This window comes from Myotis myotis, unplaced genomic scaffold (assembly GCF_014108235.1).
Source record: "Myotis myotis isolate mMyoMyo1 unplaced genomic scaffold, mMyoMyo1.p scaffold_m19_p_20, whole genome shotgun sequence".
NCBI classification, from domain to species: domain Eukaryota; kingdom Metazoa; phylum Chordata; class Mammalia; order Chiroptera; family Vespertilionidae; genus Myotis; species Myotis myotis.
Window position 1 is genome coordinate 19,198,231 of NW_023416325.1, and position 18,483 is coordinate 19,216,713.

Genomic DNA, 18,483 nt, shown 5'->3' on the forward strand with positions numbered 1-18,483 from the left:
TAGCAGAGGGGGGGCTGTGCTGGGCACGGTAGGGTGTTTGGCAGCATCCCTGGCCTCTACCCACAAGACACCAGTAGCCCCTCCCCACACCCACCCACCAAGTTGTGACAACCAAAATGTCTCCAGGCGTTGCCAAATGTGCCTATTTATTTGTGTGTTTTCTCTCGTCTTCATCACACGTCCCTGAAGCAGTCGCCGTGGGTTTTCGTTTTATAGACGAGGAGACCAGAGACGGAGGCTGGGAAGGAGCCTGGGACGTGTGAGCCACAAAAGCAGGATGCAGGGCCCACATCCCCCTCCCGCGCCCTTCCTCCTCCAGCGGGAAATTCCGCTCAGCTCATTGTCTTTGGCTGCAAACTCTGGGACCTGGGAGGCTGAGAGAAACCAGATGCCTCATCGATGTCCTGCGTTTGACGAAGGCACTGGAGGTGGACGGCCCGGTGCCACGCGGCAAACATCCCGGGCTCCTTCCCACCCAGAAAATGGCTCTGGGTGCGGGGACCGTCCGGGGAAAAGGCTGCCTGGGACCGTAGGATGCCTGCCAGGCTGTTGGAGAAGCGTCATGATAGCACGGATCATACGGATCATACGCCCCTCCCCAGAGCACTGACAGGCCTCCCGCTGCTGCAGGGAGAGCGGGGGAGGGGGGGGCTGGCTGTGCCCCCAGAGAGTCGCGATTGAGAACATGACAGTTTGGACATACAGCCCGTGGGCAATGTTTCCCTTCTCCAGTGCCAAGAATTCCTAACAAAGGGGGGGAAATTAATTAATTTTAAAAACCCATAAGAAACACTCATGAAACTGACTGGTGAGAAACTGTCCATTTTTCTCCTCGGGAGCGATCAGAATGTCGCGCGTTTCTCCGCACGTATTTTACAGACGTTCCATAAATCTCCCCGATGCGCCTCTTCCCCGTAAGCGGGGTCCCCTGGGAAGCCATTGCTTTTCCTCACGACACGTATTCAAGGGAAAAGTGGATGTAACGCTTAGGGAAGGGGCGGGGGGGGGGGGGGGGGGGGGCACCTGAGAAGAAGCGAGGCTGAACATTCAGTGCCAGGAAGAGGGACGCCCCTTGTCCTGGAAATTCCTGACATTTCCAAACTGCCTCACTTCTCGTGCACAGATCTCTTTGTGCTGTCTTTTTACTCTTTTTACTCTTTGTATGTACTTATTCCCGACCGCAAAAGTAATCCCCCCCCCCTTTTTTGGCGCAAAATCTGAAAGGATAGAGGAAAGTAGAAAGAAGCAGGAGAGACGGACCAAAAAAACCCCTTGTTCGGCTTTGTTGTGTTTTGAAGATTCTCCTGGGCAGTTTGATGGCCCCGGTTCAGCCACGGGGTCCACCAGCAGTCCGCCACCCGGGGAGCTTGTTAAAAACGGCAGAATGCCAGGCCTGCACCCCGGGGAGGGGGAACCTGGAGGTCGGGGGTGGGTCCCCCGGATCTGCGTTGTTCATAAAGCCCTGGGGTGACTGATGTGGGCGGTCACTGGACCACACTTTGAGAAATAATGAGTTTCAGGTTTTTCAGACGCTGGGCAAATCAGAGACGCGAAAAGCCAGATTTGAAACAAAACAAAACAAAAAATGGGGGGGGGGGGTAATGATTTGTTTTCTGGAAGGGCTCCGCTTAAATAGGCATTTCCCTCAGTGCCGTGAACATATGATTCCGTTCACACTCGGCGACGCGGCGACGCGGCCAGGACTCCATCGGCAGCACTCCGGGCCAGCGCGGCACACCGCCACCTTTTTACAGAGCAGCGCTGACACCCATCTGCTCAGATAAATTAACGTTTCCATCTCAAATAACTCATTTGGCTGGATCATCAAGGTTACCCGCCAACCCGGAGGGAGGGGGTGGAGGCGAGGCCGGGGAGGGGGAGGGGGAGGGGGAGGAGAGGCGTCGGCAATGTCTAAGGTGCAAGTAACACCGCTGCATTTTTGTAGCCAGGAAAGGGGGAGGGGTGGAGGAACGCGCTGTAATGTAATTCACATGGACCGCCACACCACTGTCTCCTTTCATAATTCCTGCTGATGCCTCGGGGTGGGCCAGAGCGGAGCTGTAGGAGCTGATGGGAGCCGCAATCTGGGGCGATAGTCCTGTGCAAAGACACAGCGGAGTCTGTGTGAGCGTGCATGTGTGCGTGCGTGTGCATGGTGTGGGTCTGCGTGAACATGTGTATACGCATATGTGCACTCCATTTGTGGGTGCACATGTGCATGTGTGTGTGCGTGTGTAAGCGTGCATGTGTGTGCATGTGTCCACGTGCATGTGTGTGTGTTTGGGGGGCGGGGGGGACAGTGGCAAGAAGTGGCGACTGTTCTGGGTGATAAGACCAAGAAGTTCAGGGAAAGGTACTATATAGTAGAAAGAGCAAATCGTTTTTCTTTTAAACATCTTTACGGTATGTTGAAATCATTTTAGGGTTACAAGAAAGGTGCAGAAAGAGGACAGCGATAGCCCGCGCACGCCTCACCCAGCTTTCTCTAACGTTAACGTCTTACATAACTATTGTACAATGGCCAAAACCAGGAAGCCGACATTGGTACATGGCCGTTAGCTGAACTACAGGTCCTGGCCCGATGGCACCAGTCTCTCCACTGATGTCCGTTTCCCAGCGAGCAGGCGCGTTCGAGTCAGGGAGAGCTGGGCCTAAGCCCCACCGTCCCTGGGAAACTGTCCACGCCACCACCCCTGAGCCCTGATTTCTGCCTGTAAAACGGGAGACAGCCTCACCGACTACTCGGCTCCCACAGGCAAACACGTGCGTCCAGAGCCTGGCACCAGTGTGCCGTGATGTGGACTGTATTTCCCACCCTCTTTCAAAGGACCCTGCTCCATCCTCGAGGACGAACGGGCATTCGTGCACGTTCCTGTTGGGCCAGTCTGACTTAATCTCCGCGGCTGAATCACTTTTGGGAGAAACAGACAAGACAGGAGGCAGGGGGATGCGCGAGGAAGCTGTTGCAACGGCCGTGTGAGCTAAGTCTGCCCAGGGCAGCAGGCAGGTGGGGACAGGAAGGTCAGGCGGAATAAAGTCAGCTGATGAGGGAGGATGTGGAGCATGAGGTGGGCGGAGCCAACAGTGGTCAAGATTGTCCCTTTACCTGAGATCAGTGGTTCTCAACCTTCTGGCCCTTTAAATACAGTTCCTCATGTTGTGACCCAACCATAAAATTATTTTCGTTGCTACTTCATAACTGTCATGTTGCTACTGTTATGAATCGTCATGTAAATATCTGATATGCAGGATGGTCTTAGGCGACCCCTGTGAAAGGGTCGTTTGACCACCAAGGGGGTCGCGACCCACAGGTTGAGAACCGCTGCCTGAGATGCTCAGGGGGAGCCAGCTCAGGGGAGGAGAGCGCTGAGACCCAATCGTAACCCCGCCCGCAGTTGCTGAGTGCCTGCTGCATGCGTGCCAGGCGCTGCCCAAGCACGTCACGGAATTCACGTGCTAACCCAAGAAAACGGTGACTCGGAGAAATGAAGTCATTTGCCCACGTGCTTTTTTTGCGGGGGGGCAGGGGGAGGGGATCCTAAAGTCCAAGGTGCCTGCAGGCAGGACGAGCTGGACAATTTCCAGGGCTCACTGCAAAATGAAAATGAGGCATCCCCACCTTGTTCCAAATCTATGAAGAATGCCAAGACGGTGGCAGCTGAGCATCAAACGAAGCGTGGAGTCCGTCCTTCTGAGATCAGGGCCCTGAGATCCCAGGCCCTGAACGGCCTGCTGCAGGGGCTCCATGGAAGGGAGGCACGAAGGAAGACCGAGGAGAGGGGAGCTCAGAGGCGCGCTGAGGGCAGGCCTGGGCGGAGAGCACACTCGGTGCAACCTGCAAAGACCCCCCAGGAGCAGCGGGCAAGTAGCACAAGCAACAGGAAGACAGACGGCAGAGCCCTGGAGGGCAGGAGTCGCTGGAGAGGTTAGAAGCACGGGGCTGAGGGCGCCCTCTGTTTGTGGGACTGCACCCCGCTGCTGGCCGCGGCTGTGGGAGCCCAGAGCCCAGCTGCTCAGGGTGCAGGAGCCCAGATGACTGCATTCACAGGGGACCTCGTGGAGGGGGCAGCGGCAGGGCAGCCTGGCCTGCTTAACTCAAGAGATTCTTCCACCGCCAAGATCCGAGGGCAAGTTTGTGGTCACAATGAAAGTGATTTTTTTTTTTTAAATCAAACCGCCTAACACACTGCTTCTCATTGGGGTCCCCTGGGCCCTGAGCACTGCCTTCCTCCTCCTTCCTCTGAGCTCCCCTCTCCCCTTTCCTCCTGCCACTCAGCCTCCCAGATGGTTGGTCGGCTCCATCCTTACATTGTGGCCGGGGACCAGGGGCTGAAAACGCCTTTGAGGGTCCTTGTGCAGCAACCGCTAAAATCTTTCTGGGGGTGCAACTGCTGCCAAGGCTTTGGGTGGTCAGGGCCTCCGATCGGCGTGGTGGCTTCCCCTCGTGTGCACGACTGCAACCAGGAGGGCCGGCCAGCGTGGGCTGGCTACTTACAGGCAGTGGCTGGGCTGTTGGTCTCCTGCCGAATAAAGACACGGAGGCAGCTCACGGTCCATGCGGACCCGGCCTCACAAGAAGGAACGCGCCTCCATTTCTCCATGTTACCTTCCCGAACGGCTCCGCTCCCCTTTTCCTTCCTAAGCCACAGTCCCAGAGCCCCCAAACGACTGGCAGCCCCCAGCTCCTGGCCTCGGGCCCAAGTATGTGGATCGTCCCCTCCGTCGGCACCGGACACCCAGCCTTTCCCTGACTGGTCAATTGCCGAGCCCGATAACCTGTGTTTTCAGGCACTTTTGTTTCTAAAGTCATAGGGATGGTCCGTACCACAGCAATATTTTCATTTTAAAAAAATAAACCTTGTTTTCTAGAGCAATTTTAGGTTCACAGCAAAACTGAGAGTTCCCATATGTACACTCCCAATGCCTCCCCCACCGTGCACACCCCCCACCAGCGGGGGTCTGTCAACAGACCTACACAGACACATTATCACCCAGTCACCTTAGGGTTCATGCCACAGGTCTGGAGAAGTGTATGATGACATGTGCCCACGACAGCATCACACAGACTAGTGTCACTGCCCTAAACGCACTCTGTGCTCCGCCTCCCTCCCCCAGCCCAACCCCCAGCAGCCACTGATCTTTTTACTGTCTCCATACTTTTGTCTTTCCCCGAATGCCATACAGGTGGCCTCATAGATTGTAGCCTTGACAGGGCAAAGTTTCATTGTTAGTAAATTTTCCATCTAAAAAAAAAAAAGCTTAATGCAGAAAGATCCGACTGTTCAGCAGTCTACCCAGTGTCCATGGGGAGCTAGCCTGCTTGGCTGTGCTGTGCTGCAGTAACAAAAAAGCCCTGCCATGCCACCTCAGCCGCTCCCACCGAGTCATTTCTCATCTGGGGCAGGACGACGGGGACGCCCCCCAGCTCGGCACACGGCTTCCGGAGCCACTGCCGCAAAGGGTAGAGAGACAGAAAACACCGACCTGCTGTAAACACCTCTGCTGGGAACAGACACACAGACACGCGCACTCCGAGGCCAGACCCGTCACTCCGCCCCAGTCTGGCGACACGGAGACGAGGGAAAGGAAGCGAGCGTGACCGTCTCTGCCACAAAGTCACCTGCACCCCCGATGCCACTGCGCAGAGGGAATGGCCCGTGACCAGCAGGTCGGCGTCCTCCGGGCCCATCCTCCAGCAGATGCACAGTTAGGGCTCAGGCCTCCGCTCCCGCCTGTCCGCAGGCAGCACACAACCCTCCTTCCTGCACAGAAACCAGGCCGCGCTTTGCCCGCACGCCTGCGCTTCGCCCTTTCATGGGACGGGGTCTCCTGGGTGCCCGTCCCGACAGGGAGGAGTGAAAACGTGGATTCGCAGCAAAACGGCGGCATTAACCGTGCCCGTGGGTGCCCTCCGCTCTGGCTGGGAGTCCTGGGCGCATCCCTGGCACGTGTATGGGCACTTCCTGTTCCCCGCAAGGTGCTGAGTGACCTGCCCACCCCCACAACGCTCTGAGGCCCAGGCCATGACCTCCTCTCTCCAGGGTTCAGACCAGGTGCCGGCAGCTCTGAGAGCTGAAGGAATGTCCTGTCCGAGGTCACAGCCAGGCAGGGGCAGGAGGCGGTCCACGGGGCTGCAAAGCCTGGTTTCCTCCTCCTCTGGCCCGGGGAGCATTGTCAAGCCGCGGCCCCGGCCCTGAGTAATCTCTCCTGGACACGCAGCTGACAGGCGCCTGAGGCTGGCGGGGCAGGACCCTCGCGGCCCCTGGGTCTGTCTGTTGCTTCAAGTGTTTGGGCAGAACAGACCCAGGGACGCCCCTTCTTCCAGCCTCCGACCATCTCCAACCTCTTTCCCAGCTGCCACCTCGGAGCCACCTCGCCATCCTTGGCCTCTGAGACCGGCCGACACCGCTTTCAGAGCCGGACACTGCTTTCAGAGCCGAGCACCGTCTCGCCGAGCAACCAGGAGCTCCCCCATCCGCCAGCATCATCCCACCGCCAACCAGACCCCCCCAATCCGCCTGGCACCTGCTCCGCGGCCTCGCGCACCTACCTCGCTCTGGGCTTCTCCTCGGTGCCCGGTGCCCGATGCCCGCCAGGCGGCCCTGCAGCGCGTGGCCGCTTCCGGGAGGTGCCGGCGGCTTTTACAGAGGTGGGCCCAGCGCGGTGGCCGTGCTCTCCTCCAGGCCGAGCCGGAGCCTTCCCAGGCCAGCGGGGCGACACTCAGGACGCCCCGGAAGCGCAACGGCCTTGGAGAGGAAGCTGACCCCGGGCCTCTGGGACTTCCTGCAGAACCACTTCCTGGGTGAGCAGGTGAAGCTCACCAAGAAGATGGCGACACCCTGGCTCACCTCCGCAGGCTCACCCTCAAGCACGACCAGGAGCCTTCGGAGCCCAGAGACCTTTGAGGGGCCCCCACCTCCCCCCACCCCCGTTCCTGGTGCCTGGCTTTTGCCGGAGCCTCTCCCTAAAACCACTCGGTATCTTTTAACCACCCTGGAGCCCTCTGCTGTGCATTGGACCAAGTGGAAACAATAAAGCTTTTTGCAGGAAAAAAAAAAAAAGAGAGAAAAAAAAGGACTGAATGGAATTTCCAAAACCATGTGGCAATGGCCGTGAGCAGCTGTAATACTTACTCCAGCTCCGATCATCAGATGCCTAGACAACTTGTTTTTTTTGTTTTTGTTTTTTTAAAATATATTTTATTGATTTTTTACAGAGAGGAAGGGAGAGGAATAGAGAGCTAGAAACATTGATGAGAGAGAAACATTGATCAGACACCTCCTGCACACTCCCCACTGGGGATGCGCCCGAAACCCAGGTACATGCCCTTGATCAGAATCGAACCTGGGACCCTTCAGTCCGCAGGCTGACGCTCTATCCACTGAGCCAAACCGGTTAAGCTAGACAACTTGTTTTTGTCCTCGGATGATATTGCAAGTTCCTAAGGACCTAAATCCTTTTTTTTTAAAATCTTTATTGTTGAAAGTGTTACATAGGTCCTCCTTTACCCCCATTAACTTCTTCCAGCCACTCCCGTCCCCCCTTCCCCCAGGCCCTCACCACCCCACTGTCTGTGTCCACAGGTTATGCATATATGCCCACAAGTTCATTAATTGATCTCTTCCCACTCACCCTTCCCTGCCTTCCCTCTGAGGTTCAACAGTCTGTTCATGCTTCTATGACTCTGGGTCTATTACTGATCATCAGTTTATTTGGTTCATTAGATTCCACATATGAGTGAGATCATGTGGTACTTACCCTTCTCTGCCTGGCTTATTTCGCTCAGCATAATGCTCTCCAGGTCCATCCATGCTGTTGCAAAAGGTAGGAGTTCCTTCCTTTTTTATTGCCGAGTAGTATTCCATTGTGTAGATGTACCACAGCTTTTTAATCCATTCATCTTGCTGATGGGCACTTGGGCTGATTCCAGATCTTAGCTATTGTACATTGTGCTGCTATGAGCATAGGGGTGCATATTATCCTTTCTGGTGGGTGTTTCAGGTTTCGTGGGATATAATCCTAGAAGTGGGATGATTGGGCCAAATGGAAGTTTCATTTTTAGTTTTTCTCTGGGGGGGAGGGGGGGGGAACTCCGTACTGTTTTCCAGAGTGGCTGCACCAGTCTGCATTCCCACTGGCAATGTGCAGGGGCTCCCTTTTCTCCACAACCTCGCCAGCACTTGTCATTTGTTGAGTGGTTGATGGTAGCCATTCTGACAGGTGTGAGGTGACACCTCACTGCTAAGGTCCTAAATCTTGTGTGTCCTACTATGCACCTCTGACCGCCACCAACACACAAACCTGGCAGAGTTGCAGATGCACAGTAAGTATTCAGCATCCGGTTCTCTAAGTCAGGCCTCCCCACACATCCTGTCCAGATGATGCCAGCAGCCTCCCCCAAGTCCCCCTGGCCCCCTGGGCTTCCCACAGGCCCACGCAGCCGCCAGAGGGGCCATGGGAAGGGGAAGTGAGAGCATCGCATGTCCAGGGCACTCAGGCTAAAACCCCCAGGTCTGCCAGGGGCACCTCCCCTGGCCACTGTGCCTGTCCCCTCTGCCACAGTCGCCCTCCCCTCCCCTTGGCTCTCTGCTCACATGTCCCTCTCCTGGCCCCATGGCCCTCCGCCTCAGCCCTGGTGACACTGGGGCCAGCTGATTCTGTGGCGGGGCTGTCCCGTGTGTGATGAGATGTGGAGCAGCACCCTGGCCCTCCCTCTAAGGACGCATTTTTCTGGGAACCACCCAGACCACCTTCCCTGGCAGCTCCAGAGGAACCAGGGCTGGGCTGGGAACAGAATCGGGCCGCCCGAGCCACGGTTCTCTGTGAAACGGACTATGGGGGACCCCAGGGGGACACTCAGGGTTTTCCTTGGCTTCCTCACCAGCCACAGAAGGGACGTGGATAAGGGAAGTGGCGGCCGCTTTTCACGCAGCCTCGGAATTCCTGCCTGAGGTGCTTACTCACAAACCAGGTGGAGCTGCTGACAGAGCGCTGGGCTGAGGGCGGGCCCCCGGCTGGCGGACAGCTCCTCCTGGGGCTCCCCCAGACCAGGGAGCCGAGCGAAGCTGCCTCGTAGCTAAACTCGCCCAATACTGCGTCCGAGTGTGCAAGTGCACGAGCTCGCAAAGAAATTCGTGCTGTAAGTGGTGACCTTCGAGCCACGAGCAGTAAAAGGCATTCCCAGGGGACACCCCTCCTGGGGGTTCCGGCTGCAAGGGCACCATCCCAGTGTGTGCTCCAGGCCCCATCATTCCTCCCCAGCTACGACCCCAAGGCCATACACCAACCAGGAAGCCCACGCCAGTCCTCGGCGGGGGGCCCACTGCTCCCGGAAGTTCCTGCAGGCCCCAGTAGGGAATGGGATCGCTACTTTGCTTCCTGGAATGATTTTCCGGTTCATTCATTCACACCTTCTTCACGTGCCGACTGGGCCCTGGCGAGGCTCCAGGTGGTTCACGACCGAGTGGTTCCGGCTGCCGCCGGCTCTGCAAGCAGACGGCTCGCTAAATGCCAGCTCTGCTTCTTACCAGCTGTGTGAGCTTGGAAAACTTCCTTAACCTCTCTGAGCCCAAGTTTGCTCATATGTAAAGCAGAGCTAAAAAATACCTACCTCTGGGCCTGTGGTGATTAAGCCAGAAAATACATGCAAAGTGCTTAGCAGAGTAGCGTCAAATGGGAAGTAGATGCCGGTATTATCGTCAGCATTATTATTATCCTGCATCCAGGAAAGACTAAACAGCTCCGTAATCCTTGGATGCAGCGTGCAAAGGGACAGTGGTGGGCCGACAGGATGGTTGGTAGGTAAAGCAATGTCATGTCTGACAAAGAGGACATAGAAGCGTAAAATGTGAGAGTGGAGAGGAAGAGCCGCGATGATTTGGTTCACTTTACAAGTAAGAAAGTAAGGCCGAAGTCCGCAGGTGCAGGTGATGTGACTTATTCAAGATCACAGAGAAAGTCAGGGGCAGGCCGGGCCTGGCTCGGCTTCCTGACGCCCAGCGGCGGCCTCCCATCGCCTCCTCTGTCACAGACGAGCGGACGGAGTGAGGTCCTCCTCCGTCACCCTCAGCCAAGTCCACGGTCACAAGCAGATGTTCCAGCACGTTGCTGCTGGAAAACTCAAGGGGAGGCGTATAGTATTTTCCAGGAATGTTTCCCTAGAGATGCACAAGGAACTGGAAACAGTTCTCCTTGATGCAGACAGAAAAGAACCATTCATTCCAACGGGACATGGAGGGGGCGTGGGGTGGCGGGCCTGTTCTCGGGGAGCGTGGACAGAGAGGCCAGGCTCGGATCTGGAAGGTCCAGACGGGGGCCTGAGTCTCCCGTCCGTCCTGGACATCGGGCCCGGCCCATGCAGCTGCACTGGACAGACCTGCGCTGGGCCCGTCCGCACGCCAGGCCCTGGCTACGGTGCTGTCCACACGACGTCGGCCCTCCCTCGAGGGCCATTTCTGCCCGCGTCCGTTTCCTCCTGCCGCTGTAACCAGTGGCCACAAATCTACTGGCTGAAAACAACACAGAGGAATTGTTTCGCCGTCTGGAGGCCAGAAGTCTAAAATCCCGGTGTCAGCAGGGCCGGTTCCTCGTGGAGGCTTCAAGGTGAGTATCGGCTTCCTCGCCTTTTTCTCCTCCTGGAGGCTGCCTGCTTTCCTTGGCTCGTGGCCCCTTCCTCACGTCGCATCTCCTACTACTGACGACAGCACAGGGGCGGCACGTGCTAGCTGAGGGACACGGGAAAGGTACTCAACACCTCTGAGCCCCAGGTTCCTCTTCGGAAAGAGGGGGGTGAAGGGGTCGGTGCCAGGAGGCAGGAGACGGCGGAGAGCTCGGGGCCCAGGTCTGTGGAATCAGGCCTCGTCAAGCGCCGCAGCAACACTAAGAGCTCTGTGGCCAGGGGCCTCGCTCGTCCTCTCTCCTTTCGCCTTCAGAAGAAGTGGACAGTGATAGCCTGTCGGGGTTACAGCAACGAAAGGCGCTGAGGTCTGTGAGAGGCGTCAGGGGCCCTGGAAAGTGTGCTGTAGACTTAGCCGTGGAGTCAGGATTCTGGAGATGCGTTTCTGTCTTCTCACCGGCCCTCTCCTCCGGGCTCTGTCCCTGGGCCCGGGCCCGCGGGAAGTCTGGGTGCTGACCTTCCCAGGCTCTCGTTTCTGCCGCCGTCCTCCCGGTTTCTCACAGGTGCGAGAGGTGCTGCGAGACCTTGGCTTGTCTAGAAAGTGGAACGGTGGCAGCAACCTCCTGTGGCTGCTCTGAGGGTTCACAGAGAGGACGTACAGAAGGTGGCCGCTGTTCTGTTATATTGTAGGAGGTTAATGGCTTAGGCTCGGAAGTCAGACAGATTGGACCCAGGTTCTGCCTGTGTCCGTGACTGGCTGTGTGACTGTGGGAAGTCACCGTATGCCGGGAGCCGATCCATCCCAGTCTCAATTCCTCATCTGTGAAGTGAGAATGATAAGACCACCACAGAGGTCCTTTGGGGGGAAGGGTATGCTCGTTACTTTGCTATCATCACCACATTATTGTTGTTATCCTGCTCTGTCATTTACATGTGGGGACAATAGGCTCAGAGAGGGAAGTGCCCTGCCCAAGGTCACACAGCAAGCGGGTGGCAATCCATCCCACCGGCAGCTTCCTGTGGGGTCTGAGGTCCGGGAGGGTGCCTGGCACGCGTTCCAGGGACCGAAACCTGAGACGTGCAAAGCCCTCCCCTGTGTGGGCTGTTTTCCTGGGTGAAGGGCACGGTGGCATCCCCCACCCGCAGCCTACGGGCCGCCCTGGTGGCCCTGCGTCCCAGGGCCAGGCAGCTCTGCCTGCTGAGGAATCAGATGGCACCAGCAGACGGTCTCTCCATGCTACTGGAGCCTGCACCGCTCTCATCATTTATTTTGGACAGAACACAAGATGGGACAGCACAGGAGTCAGCTGCTGGTCCGAGGACGCAGCTCGGGGCCAGGACTCCTCCCGGGGCCTCCAGGAGCCGAGTAAACACCCCCCCCCCCCCCCCCCCCCCCGTGCAGATCGGAATTTGGCTCCCATTCCAATCGCACTTCAGGAAGCGAGGCCTCACCGATTCAAAGATAGGACGCAAACTATTTTCTTGGCATAAAGCTTTCTACTAAAAAAAAGTTAGTTATGCTTTTTTTTTTTTAAGCTGGAGGTTATTTGTAGATTAAAGTTAAGACTGGAGAGTTGCAGGTAACAGGTGAGGCCAGTGAGCAGGAAGGGGGAGGGCTCCTGGCTCCCACCTTCCGATGCTGGGAGGATGGCCTTGGCCACATGCACTCAGGGTTGTATTTCTCGATCTTGCTCTGCTGCTCAGCTGAGCTCCCCAGGCCTTTCTGGAACAGTTGCTGGTATGAACAAGTCTTCCTTTGCTCAAGGCAAAGCAGACACCCCCTAATGCCAGCCAGTGGGCCCACCCGATTTCAACTATTATCCAAGCCAACAGGCACTATTGCAACTATTAGTAAAAGATGATTGTCAACGACCGGCTTTAACAACGAGACCAATCAAGGAGGAGGTTCTGGGGAGGCTCGCTCTTCGGGGCCACAGACATCAGGGTTGTCCGGCTCCCCTTCTGGGTGTGGGTGACCGGGTCACAAATGTGTTGATACCAACATGTTTTCTTGGCAGATGGGGCACAGTGGAAAGAACAATGACCTCAGGGTCAGGAGACCTGGGGTCAGATTCCAGCTGCAGCTCAAGCCTCCCCTCAGCTTCCCCATCTGTAAAATGGGAATCTCCAGGAGCCTGCCCACCAAGTTTTTGTTTTGTTTTTTAATAGACTTTAATTTTTAGAGCAGTTTTAGGTTCATAGCAGTATTGAGCAGAAAGTAGATATTTCCCATAGACCTCCTCCCCCTACCACACACACAGCCTCCCCATGATCAACATCTCCTACCAGAGAGATGTTATAATTGATGAACCTACAATAACACATTATTATTATGGATGAAAGGGGCCATATGCTAACCTGACCAGCTCAGGGAAGGCCTGCATGGCGGTCTTGCAAACTCAAAGACCTAAAGTAACCACAAAGGATGGTCTGAAATTAAACTGTAACTAGAAGTAGTTATGGTGGGTGGTCTCCTCCTAGGCCGGTATCTTCCCTGACAAGGTCAATCTTTGCCTTAACTGAGCCTATTGTCGTTTTTCATCTATGATAACATACCCTTGAAATGTCAGGGTAACCTGTAATTTCCCTTTTTTTTCTAGACCCTTCAGGGCACAACCAAATGCTCTGGGTGCCAGGACAGAGACCACAAATTCCTTCATTGTTATTGTTATCATGTTAATTGTTGACTGTAAACTATCCTGCACCCCCCTAAGTAAAATAAGTATGAGTCTATCATTTTACTCTTTATCCAATCCCAGAGGTTTCCCACTTTGCTTTCTCCCGCCTCCCTAACCTATCAGCAATGGATCTCATGTAACCCACCTACATCTCCTCCTTTGATTGCAATGTATAAATATAGATGTAACCTGCCATTCTCTGGAGCCTTATCCCAATCAGATGAAATTCAGCTTCCCTGCAATTTGTCGACAGTTTGGCTCAAATAAACTCACAAAAATTCTTTACAGGTTTGAATGTTTTTACGTTAATATTACCATCCAGAGTCCATAGTTTACATTAGGGTTCACTCTTGGTGTTGTACGTGCTATGGGTTTTGACCATGTATGGCCCGTATCTGCCGTTACAGCATCATACAGAAGTTGCCTTGCCCTAAAAGTCCTCTGTGCTCCGACTATTCATTCCTCCCCCCACAACCACTGGCAACCACTGGTCTTTGTCCTGTCCCCATAGTTTTGCCTTTCCCAGAGTGCCATGTGGTGAGAATCATACAGTATGTAGCCTTTTCGGGGGGGCTTCTTTCACTTAGCGAGATGCACGTATGCTTCCTCTATGCCTGTCACCACTGGATAGCTCATTTCTTTTTAGCGCGGAATAATGCTCCACTGTCTGCATGTACCACAGTTTAATCACCCTCTTGCCTACAGAGGAGCATCTTGGTTGCTTCCAAGTTTTGGGAATTATGAATAAAACTGCCAGAAACATCCACAGGCAGGTTCTTGTGTGGACACACATTTTTAACTCTCCAAGTTCTTGGGGTTTGTTTGTTTGTTGATATATTTTTAAATTAATTTTAGAGAGGAAGGGAGAGAGTGATAGGAACAACAGTGATGAGAGAGAATCATTGATCGGCTGCCTCCTGCATGTCCCACTGGAGATCGAGCCCGCAACCGTTCATGTGCCCTGACGGGGAACTGAACCGTGACCTCCTGGTTCATAGGTCGGCGCTCAGCCAGAGGGCCATGCCGGCCGGGCAACTCTCCACGTTTTAAAACCAAGGCAGCTGTGCCTCAGCCGTGCAGCACTCTTTGAACAGTTTGCAGTGTGTAGGTGAGCCCGAGGGGACCTACTCTAGTGGTGGGGGTCACGTGAGTCACCAGAATCCGGAAGCACATGGTGGAGACTACCAGGGAAAGGGCTGACCTGGGACCAGGGGTAGGAGTTGTCTTTGTACCTGGGGGAAAGAGCAACCTCATGTTCAGCCAGGTTTTTACAGCAAAATCAAAAGGTTATCAAGGAACACCCACACCCTCCCCATCCATTACTTTGTTAGGATGAATAACAATAGACTGCCCTCCCCTTCAACCTGTCTAGGATTCAAAAGTGCTTTTCGAATGCTAATCCGTTCGTCTTTACAGTAACCCTGGAAGCATCCCATTAGGCAAAATCGGTATTATTTTTACCACTACAACTTGCATAGTGCCTTCTCTCGGTGGAAAAAATAATTGAGCTGTGATCTGGAAAGAATAATGGGGAGAGATTGCTCGGGGCGGTCCGAGCACGCAGGGACCGTGTGGCTAACTCCCAGAAGGGAGGGTTGCATCCAGACCTCTGCTGGGGTGGGGAGCGTCGCTTTGCAGGGTCAGGGCCGGGAAACACCTTCTCATGTCTTGAGGACCACGGGCCCCGCGAAGCTCTGAGGTTCATGGAGTTTGACTTTACTGAAATAACAGTATTTATTATTCTTGGCCACAAGGCCCAGGTGCTGGGGCCTTCAGGAAACCATGTCACCTCTCACCTGCAAATGGGTTCCCTGTACTTGCCCACCTGTTGGAGGTGCTGTGTCGCCCAAGCCGTGAATGGTGGGACGGAAAGGCCCTTTCGTCATCTGGTGGCCGCCTCAGCCTTCCCAGCTGCATGCAGTCCCAGAGCTAAGTGTCCACTGTGGATGGAAGTCCGTGGCCCTGGAGAGCAGTCACCCCTGGGGATCCACTATGGCATAGTGACTATGCAACCAGCAAACTAGAGGCCAGGTGGGGGTGGAGGGGAAGTTTGGGGGGGCCCAGGCAGTGCAGGTAAATGCAAGGGCATCAGAGTAAGAGAGACCTGGACTCTGATCCCAGCTCTGCCCCCTGCTGGTTGGATGGCCTGAGGAGGGTGGCCTGACCGCTCTGAGACCGTCTCTCAGTGTCGCTGTGAGGATGAGCAGGTGCATGAGGGAGGACAGCTGCCACCAGGGCCTGCCATTTCCCATCAGGTCTTACAAACTCAACGCCATTTCCAAAGTGCGCGGCACCTGTACCCCTGGCGGGAAGCCAGGAGAGGACTTTGGGGGAGTGGTATGTGGGCACTTTCAAATGTGTGGAATTGGGTACAGAGAGAAGGGCCTCATCCAGGGGTGGGCAAACTTTTTGACTCGAGGGCCACAATGGGTTCTTAAACTGGACCGGAGGGCCGGAACAAAAGCATGGATGGAGTGTTTGTGTGAACTAATATAAATTCAAAGTAAACATCATTACATAAAAGGGTACTGTCTTTTTTTTTTTTAGTTTTATTCATTTCAAACGGGCCGGATCCGACCCGCGGGCCATAGTTTGCCCACGGCTGGCCTAATCCAACTTGTGATTTTGAGTGTTATTAGAATGGGGCTACATTTTTAGAAAGTGAGTCCATGTAGAAATGACAGTAACTAAATAACTGCACAGGTGGACGCAGATGGCGTAAAGCAGTTAGAAGGGTGTGTGAAAGGGTTCGCCCACACGTGGCTGGTGGCTCGAGAGCGACGGCGCTGGGCTGGTCAGGCTCACACTCAGTCGTCCGGGGCTGTGGCCAGGCTCCCGAATGTCTCTGAGCCTCAGTTTCCTCGGGCGTCCCACGGGATAACAACAAGGACGAAGGGAACACGAGGTAATAGGAATGGAAGCTCCTGGGACGCTGCAAACGCACTGTCCCTCGAAGAGGTTGATGGGTCAACCCTCACGTGTGGTTTGACAGGCATTATCTACACTGAGCCGCCTGCTGAGGACACTGTATCCGTGAAGTTCAACGCCAACGGTGGTTCCAGTCCCCACCCTGCCTTTCAGAACCCGGCAGCCTCCAGCCAGTTATTTAAGGGCTCAGCTCCCACCTCCTCAACTGGAAAACAGGGTTAACGGTAACAACGCGATTTGCAACTCAACTCAAAGGGCCCCAACGCCGATAACCCACAGAAAAGCCGGCGAGGGGTGTGGCCAGGCATTTTGTACCAAAAATTCAGTACCCGTGGCTCTTCGACACAGAGACAAGCTCTCTCTCTCTCACGCCTAAACATATGCTAATGAACACTACACTGAGTGTGATTTTTTTTTATCATCAAACCTGCAAAGATCAGTTTGATAAAGCTGCCTTGGTAAGGTGTGGAAAATGGGTTTCCCTTCACGTTGACGAGGAGAGGTAAATTGTTACAAACCCCGTGGAGGGCAACTTACAACTGACCCAGAGTATAAAACACAGGTGCGTCGAGGTAGGTTGAATGCTGGGGCTCACACCCTAATCTCTGGGGTGTGTGAATGTGACCTGACACGGCAATACGGACGCCGCAGGTGTGAGTAAGGTAAGGATCTGGAGGTGGGGAAATGACGTGAGGCTATCCTCTGGGCCTGATGTAATCACAGGGTCCGAAGAAGAAGAGGGCGGCGGAAGGTCAGAGAGAAGTCTCTGGGTTGACAAGCAGAGATTAGAGTCATGTCCTCTGAAAATGGAGGAAGAGGCCACAAGCCAAGGAGTAGAGGCAACCACAGAAGCTGGAAAAGGCAAGGCAACGGATTCCTCTAGGGCAGCGGTTCTCAACCGGTAGGTCGTGACCCCTTTGGCGGTCGAATGACCCTTTCACAGGGGTCGCCTAAGGCCATCCTGCATATCAGATATTTACATGACGATTCATAACAGTAGCAACATGACAGTTAGGAACTAGCAACGAAAATAATTTTATGCTTGGGTCACAACCTGAGGAACTGTATTTAAAGGGCCAGAAGGTTGAGAACCACTGCTGTAGGGCCTGCAGAAGGCACCTGGCCAGGCAATACCTTGAGTTTTAACCCAATGAAAGTGACTTTGTACTTCTGATCTCCAGAGCTGTGAGAGAACAGATTATATTGCCTTAAGCCACGAGTTTGTGACTAAGCAGACATTGGAAATGAATACACACCCGTCCATTCAGCAATTCCACTTTGTCACAATGAATAAAGGAGTTTTTTATTTTTTTTAAATATATCTTATTGACTTTTTACAGAGAGGAAGGGAGACAGATAGAGAGTTAGAAACATCGATGAGAGAGAAACATCCATCAGCTGCCTCCTGCACATCTCACAGGTACATGCCCTTGACCGGAATCGAACCTGGGACCTTTCAGTCCGCAGGCCGACGCTCTATCCACTGAGCCAAACCGGTTTTGGCGAGTTTTTTAAAATGCAGTCAAGAGGGCTAAGGGGGACGCTCTCACACACGACCACTCAACGTCAGTTACACCCCCAACAGGAAGAAGCACCGATTACAGACCCAGGACAGGGAGACTCAGGCCCTGTGTTAACAGGCGGCGCCTCTACTAGCCCCGCAGGGGGAAGGGAGAGTTCCTCCTTGCCCGTCAACAAGCCAGTGGAAACCATCACAGCTCAGCCAATGAGAAGCCCTCAGCACGGAACTCTCACTCTCCTCCCATGAACTTTGATTCAAAGCACCCCCTCCCAACTCCCTCCTTTTTCTCTAAAAAACAACATTCCTCTGGTTGGATTGCTGGGCCTGCCATAGTTTCTACTATAGCCGGCTTGTCCCGAACTACAGCTATCTGCTATTCCCGAATACACCCGTTGTGCTGGTAAAATGACAGGTTGTTTTATGTTTCAAGGTTGACAGCTTCTAGGAGTTGATCCTACAGAGGCGCCCGAATAAGCGTGAAGTGCTTGTGTGCGGGGTTACTCATTGGTGTCCGCAGTTGGGTGCCCTGCCGACGGCCAGGCACATAGGCAGGACGCGAGCCCCTCGCAGGCCAAGGCAGGCTGTGACTCCTCCCACACTGACACCAGAAGGTGACGCCTCTCCAAGGTGCCTTCCCTCCACACACCCCACAGCCAGCATTTACATTACAGGAAGGTAGGTCACCCCTCTGCAGTGAGCTCCAGCAGCACCCCAGGGTGAAGCACCCAGGAACTCCCCGA